Source organism: Microcaecilia unicolor, chromosome 5, assembly GCF_901765095.1.
Source record: "Microcaecilia unicolor chromosome 5, aMicUni1.1, whole genome shotgun sequence".
Taxonomy (NCBI): domain Eukaryota; kingdom Metazoa; phylum Chordata; class Amphibia; order Gymnophiona; family Siphonopidae; genus Microcaecilia; species Microcaecilia unicolor.
Window position 1 is genome coordinate 288523509 of NC_044035.1, and position 7828 is coordinate 288531336.

The window sequence follows — 7828 nt, forward strand, 5'->3', positions numbered from 1 at the left end:
TCAATCCCTCTCCTCCATGGGGACTTTTTTACATGTATATCAGGGCTCACTGGTAAAAATTGCTGGGGGCACAGCTTAGGAAACATATTTCCCTTTTCCGGTAACTCTTCTACCAAATCCCAGCCGGGCATCAACTGCAAGGTGGGTTTTTAAAAAAACTTTGTTAATTATTTTGTGTAAGGAAATGATTAGCCCATTAGCTTTCCTCTTGTAATGGCCTACTGACAGTGCATGCATTCTGCATAACACTAATCTTCAAGAACTTTAATGTGCCTCAATGCCTCTGATGTTTTCTAGGGCTTCCTCTATTTCCTTGAGGGTTTCTGCTTCTGGAGAAATGGCCGAAAAAGATGGGCCAACAGATGAAAAGCCACTAGCTATTCTAGTTATTGGGTACTTTTGAACCTGCTACTATTACTTCCAGCCTCCTCACAAATACTTAGCATGCTAACAACTATCAGATCAGCATTCAAATTGATCAGTCAGTGTGCTTTTTAAATATTGTCCATTTTATTCAAATCTCTTCTGTATATTGCTGACTTAGGTGAAATGTTCATGCTCCACACTTGCTCCATTCTGGCATTATCTGAATAATACTGAGGCAGTCTATAATATTTATGGGGGACGTTATCAAGGTGTGGTAAAAAGCAAGCTTTTACCTCACCTTGATTTACCATGGGAGTCACCAACCATCTAAGTTGCTGCTTTGCACTAATTGTACCTCTGGCCCGCCCTCAAACTAGTCAAATAGGAGAATGGCTGGTTAACAGACATATTCAGCTGCATTAACCAGTTAAGTGTTGCTCAATATTGAGTGCTGGTTTACTCAGCAGGGTTTAGCCGAGCAGGAGCCGTTGGTTTCATAGAGCTTCTCCTTGTCTTAGTACTATTTGTAAGGAAAATTATCATTCCTTATTTACCCATTCATGATCTTGTGGACCTCAGTCACATTTTATTTCAGCCCTCTCTTTTCCAGGCTGAAGAGTCCTAGCCTTTCTTCATAGGGGAGACATTCCATTCTTTTACCATTTTGATTGTCCAGTGAGGTACTTTTCCAGAACTTCTATATCTTTATTGTAGGTTGCTAACTCTTGTGAGTCACCTCACATGCTCCTGGGCCATCTCTTAAAGAAGCCAGCTTTGCACATAGAAGTAGTGAGCAGTGGGCAGGAGCTTCCCCCCTCCCTCCCTCCAAGCTTAAGCTTTCTCCAATGACCCATCCATCAAAGTGTCCCCTCCAATCAGACCCCCCCCCCCCCCACTGACACCAAAAGTTCCCCTCTCTCCAGCAGCTTACTACCCAGTACTTCTATATCTGGTGCTGGCCTCCTTAAGAGATGGTTCAGGAGCTTTGACAGTACCAAGACTTGCCATGTGCACATCACAAGCCACAGTAACAAATTTGCATGTTTTACATCTCATTACTATGTAACGCAGGGTGACTTATTTAACACTGTATTAGGGCACTGCTTGTCTTTTATAACCCTCCTCCAACACACACACACACAGACACAAAAGTCTCCCTTCATTTGCTCCTTTCGGGAGGTAAAATTTAATGGTGACAAGTGCAAAGTAATGTATATAGGGAAAAACAATCCTAATTATATGCATATGATGCTGGGTTCCTTATAAAGGTTCCAATAAAAGGATTTTGGAGTGTACACAGTATATTGAAATATTCAGCTCACTGTGGAACAATGGTAAAAAAAATGCAAATGGAACACTAGGAATTATTCAGAAAGAGTTATAGAATAAAAGAGAAAATTTTATAATGCCACTATATCATTCCATGGTGTTGCTCTGTCTTAATAATGTGTTTAGTTCTGGTTACCTGATCTCTAAAAGATATAGAAGTACTGGAAAAGTACAGTAATGGATAATCAAAATGGTAAAAGGATGGAATGTCTCCCCTTTGAAGAAAGGTTACGACTCTTTAGCATGGAAAAGAGAGGGGTGAAAGAAAATGTGATGGAGGTCCATAAGATCATGACTAGGTAAATAAGGAATGATCATTTTTGTTTCAAATAGTACTCAGACAAGGAGAAACTCTATGAAATGAACAGCTCCTGCTCAGGTAAACCCCGCTGAATGAGCCAGCACTCGATATTGAGCAGCACTTAACTGGTCAATGCAGCTGAAACACGTCTGTTAACCAGCCATTCCCCTATATGGCTAGTATGAGGGCGGGCCAGAGGTGGAATTAGTGCAAAGCAGCAACTTAGATGGTTAGCAGCACTGAGGGGGTCTTTTACAAAGGTACGGTAGCATTTTTAGCACATGCTAAGAGATGCCCATAGGAATATATGAGCATCACTAGCATTTAGTGCAAGCTTATTTTTAGCACATGCTAACACGCTAGCACACCTTTGTAAAAGGACCCCTGAATATCTGGGGTTCAGCCCGCAGCTAGAAGCAGCTTACTAACTGCTTACCGCCACGTGCTGAATATTGACTCCATAATATTGTCTTTTCTGTGTATTGTATCTTTTATCTTTTTGTTATACTATGCTTGCTTTTAAATTTGAAGGATAGTCAATTGAATTTATTAAAAATTAAGAAGATTATTTACTAGTGTTTATCAGATGGTAATGCTGATAACGATGTTACTGTGCAGTGAACATTACTAAATTACCACATAAATGACAGGTATTTTGCTTGTTGCAAAATGCTTTTATGAATTTGTAAACTAAGGATTAAATACACTTCACCATTGTCATCATATATTTTAAAAGATATGACTGCATCTTTATAAATGCATACTTACAACACCTGGACTGAACATTGATTTAAAAAGCAAATAATTTGAATTCTTTAATATCATTGGGATTTTAAGCAACAATCCCTTTATATGCCATTTAACAGATATTTCTCATATAGTTCTTACTGGGAAAACTCCTTTCCAATTTTATCTGTTTATAATTCTCAAAGTTGCAGAGCAAAATGAAAACAAATTCTTTTTTTCACTCTCTATAGCTACTTTGTTGCCCCAACACTAGCTACAAATAATTCAGATATGTAGCTGAAAAGACATAACATTTCCTGTTCACATAATGTATTTAATAAATCATATCAGTATCCCAATCTTCTTTATTACAGTTTTTATGGTGTGGTCTTCTGGATGGTGAAATTTTTGTCAGGAAGAGTCACTTCATGTTCAGTCTGGTTGTTCTGTGCTATAAAATGTGCATTTTCCACTGTAGAGGTGCTGTTCTCATAGGTACTACTTCAAATAGAATTACATAAGAATCAGGCTTCTAAAAGACACAGAGGGGGTAAATGTATAATCAACTTTAACACGGAGAACATTGTTTTGCTGTTCAAGTAGGTGTTTATAAAATAACCAGGTTTATGCACACATAAAAATAGACAGAGATCATATGCTAGTCAATATTTAGCCAGCAGCAATGAACGTTTTTTAAATGCTTACCATTGCTGGCTTAGACCGTAATATTCAATATAGGACTATGTAGGGGCACCAGAATATCCAGGGTCAACCAGACTGAAGGTTGCCACCATTACTTATGTGGGTTACAGCTGATATTCAGCAGCTCACCTTCAAAAGAAATATGTGCGTTCTCATTTGAAATGAATATCAGCCAGGACCTGCATAACTGATTCTACGGACGTGCCCCTGAATCTGATATCCGCCCCCCCACACCCACTCTTTGGTAAGCAGTTGTTTGGGCTGAACCTTCCAAATATAGTCCAGCTTAATGGACACAGCTTGGTGAAACTCTGGCCATCGTTGGATAAGGGCAATTAAAAAGCTGCTCAAATTTATTGTGAGAGCTACCACAAACTTTGAAGCTAAGTAGACTCTTGACCGTGGATAAGAAACCTCAGCAAGTATATGATATCTCTTGAGTTGAGACTTGACAGGTAAAGACATCTCTATTTTGATCCCAGCTTAATCCAAGGCTTCACTGGTGAAGTTGTATCGACTCTTAGATCTAGAGATTTCAAGTCTTTTGCATTATCCTCTGAATTCCTTTATTTAGCATACACTTTTCAATGGTAGCTGAAGATGAGTTATATTCAGATACAGTAGGTATTTCTTGGTGTCCAGAAGGCTTACAATCAGTGGAGTAGCCAGAAGGCAATTTTTGGGTGGGCCAACAGGTTGGATGGATGGGCACTAGAGAAACACCTGCCACCTGATACGCCCTGCCCACGCCCCTACTACTACCACACACCTATCTCACTCCCAATAACTTCAATGGGAGTAGCAGTGCTGGCCTCAGTGGCTGCAGGCCACATTGAGAGCTAGGGGAAATATAAGAGGGTAAATTCTTCATCCTCCACTGAGCCACGGTCCACCAACACACATATGCTTCCCTCAAATGTGCCCTAAATATTACAGTGGGGCCCTAAAATATCAATACATCTATGAAGAAAACTGAACAAGCCAAAGTACTATAGAATACTACATAGAAAATTGATGCTAACAGAATACTTTGGTCACACACACACAGAACACAAATGCCAAATACAGAATAAGTGACCACAAACCATAAACAAATTAAATCAAAATCCCAAGAGGCCAGACCTTGCATTTAGCACAGCACGGAGAAATACAAAGAAATGCATTTTCTCCTATATTGTGCAAAATATGATAGCACATGCAAGAGACAGTGTTAGGGGAGGTACAACAAGGGCAACTGCATTTGGCCCCCTAGCCAGAGAGAACCCCAGGCCAGCTGGAAGCTGAAGCAGGTGTAGCCTGTTAGTAAGCTTTGGGGTCCCCTCCTAAATATCTGCCTTGGGCCCCAGCCATATTCTAACACCAGCTCTGATTGGCAGGATGTACATTTCAATTCTGACATATTCTAATCACAAAATAGAAAAATTAATTCTTTTTTCTAAATTTTGTTGTCTACTCATTTTATTTTTCCAAGTCATGTTGGTCCCAGGCTCTGGTTTCTATATCCTTCTGTCTTCTCTTAACTCACTCACCAAGGTTTCATGTCCATTTGATATTTCTACTCTCTCTCCATGTCCACTATCCATCTTCTTCCATCTCTGTACCTCTATCTTCCTCCATTATTAGTATCTCCCTTACTCTATATCCCTATATTTCTCTGTCCAGCTTCTCCCCCCTCTCTTTGTCCCCAGTGCCATTATATCTCTACTCTCTCTGACCCTACCCCATCCAGCTTCTCTCCATCTCACTCGCTCCGCTTTCAAGCATCTGGTTTGGTTGCTTGATTCCCTACCTGCCTGCCCGCCCTCCGTTCCTTCCTCCCTCACGCTGTAGGTTTAGTATTTGTTCCCTTTTCCTTCATCTTCTTGTTCTGGTATCTCTGTTTCCCTTCCCTTCCTCTTTGTGCTGTACTAGCAGTTCTCTCCCTTCCCTCCAGTTCTCCTCTCCCTCTTTCTCCCACGTCCAGCAGCTCTCTCCCTTCCATCCAGATTCCCTTCTCCTCTTCCTCCCACATCCAGCAGCTCTCTCTCTACCACCCAGATCCCCTCCTCCTCTTCCTCCAGCAGCTCTCTCCCTTCCATCCAGTCCCCTCCTCCTCTTCCTCCAATGTCCAGTATCTCTCTCCCTTCCCTCCAGTCCCTTCTTCCTCTTCCTCCCATGTCCAGCAGCTCTCTAGCCCCTTCCTCCTCTCCCTCCCATGTCCAGCAGCTCTATCCCTTTCTTCCAGTCCCTTCTTCCTCTTCCTCCCTTGTCCAGCAGATCTCCATCCCCTTCCTACTCTCCCTGCTATGTCCAGAAGCTCTCCAGCCCCTTCCTCCTCTCCCTCCCATGTCCAGCAGCTCTGTCCCTTCCCTCCAGTCCCTTCTTGCTCTTCCTCCCTTGTCCAGCAGATCTCCAGCCCCTTCCTACTCTCCCTCCCATGTCCAGCAGATCTCCAGCCCCTTCCTACTCTCCCTGCTATGTCCAGAAGCTCTCCAGCCCCTTCCTCCTCTCCCTCCCTTGTCCAGAAGCTCTGTCCCTTCCCTCCAGTGGCATTCCTAGGGGGGGCGGTGGGTGCAGTCCGCCCGGGTGCATGCTGCTGAGGAGGTGCCACGCACCTGTAGGCTCCGCTTGTTCCATGCTCCTTCTGCCCTGGAACAGGTTACTTCCTGTTCCGGGACAGAGGGAACATGGAACGAGCGAAGCCGACAGGAGCGCGGCACCCCCCCCCCTCCCAGCAGGTAAAAATGCACCCGGGGAGGGTGTTGTTTCACCAGGGGGGGGCACTGCACCGGGGGGGGGGGTGCATTGGCGATCCGCCCCGGGTGTCAGCCACCCTAGGAACGCCACTGCTTCCCTTCAGTCCCTTCTTCCTCTTCCTCCCTTGTCCAGCAGATCTCCAGCCCCTTCATACTCTCCTTCCCATGTCCAGCAGCTCTCAGCCACTTTCCCTCCAGGCCCGCCCATCCAACATCCTTTGCTGCTGTGATGCTGCCTTTTCTCCCACAGCTCCGGGTACGGCCGTCCGGGAGGCAGCGTTCAGCGTTGCCTACCTGCCCTGAAATAATTCTCCCCAGGCTCCACTGCATTGTTCCCTGCATTCTCTTTTTCACCCATCGCGCAGCACTGCCATTCTCACAGGCAGCTCCGCTCCCCCCTGCCGCGTCCATCCGGCCCTCTTGATGCACTTCCTGTTTATATAGGACCAGATGCATATAATGTGTACAGCACTGCACATTTCTAGTACCACTACAGAAATTAGTAGTACATAAGTATATAAATATTGCCATACTGGGACAGACTAAAGGTCTATCAAGCCCAGCATCCTATTTCCAATAGTGGCCAATCCAGGTCACAAATACCTGCTTATCCCAGAAATAGTGGATTTTCCACAAGTCCAATTTAATAATGGTCTATGGACTTTTCCTTTAGGAAGCCATCCAAACATTTTTTAAACTCTGCTAAGCTAACCGCCTTTACTACATTCCAGAGTTTAATTACACGTTGAGTGAAGAAACATTTTCTCTGATTCGTTTTAAATTTAATACTTTGTAGCTTCAGCGCATGCCCCCTAGTCCTAGTATTTATGAAAAGCATAAACAGACGCTTCACATCTACCCGTTCAACTCCACTCATTATTTTATAGACCTCTATCATATCTCCCCTCAACTGCCTTTTCTCCATGCTGAAGAGCCCTAGCCGCTTTAGCCTTTCCTCATAGGGAAGTCATTCCATCCCCTTTATCATTTTTGTTGGCCTTCTCTGCACACTTTCAAATTCCACTATATCTTTCTTGAGATGCAGCAACCTGAATTGAACACAATATTCGAGTTGCCATCAGCAAATTTAATTACCTCACTAGTTACCCCCATATCTAGGTCATTTATAAATATGTTAAAAAGCAGCGGTCCCAGCACAGACCCCTGGGGAGCCCCACTAATTACCCTTTTCCATTGATAGTACTGACTATTTAACCCTACTCTGTTTTCTAGTAATAGTAGTAGTAGTAGTAGTAGTAGTAGTAGTAGTAGTAGAGGGTTCAAGGAAGGAGAAGTCCTGAGTCCCTCCTGCTCTTGCCAGTGCCTGGCTTAAAAATACCCATAGCCACAGTCTTGCAGTTCTAGCTCTATGAGTCCATCAGGCTTATTTTCGAAAGAGAAGGATGCCCATCTTTCGACACAAATCGGAAGATGGGTAAGATGGGTATCCTTCTCACAGGGTCGCCCAAATCGGCATAATCGAAAGCCGATTTTGGGCGTCCCCACTGCTTTCCATCGCGGGGACAACCAAAGTTCACGAGGACATGTCGGATACGTAGTTGGACGACTTTACCTGGTCCTGTTTTTCTTACAATCAAGGCACAAAATGTTGCCCGAACTGACCAGAAGACCACCAGAGGGAATCAGGGATGACCTCCCCTTACTCCCC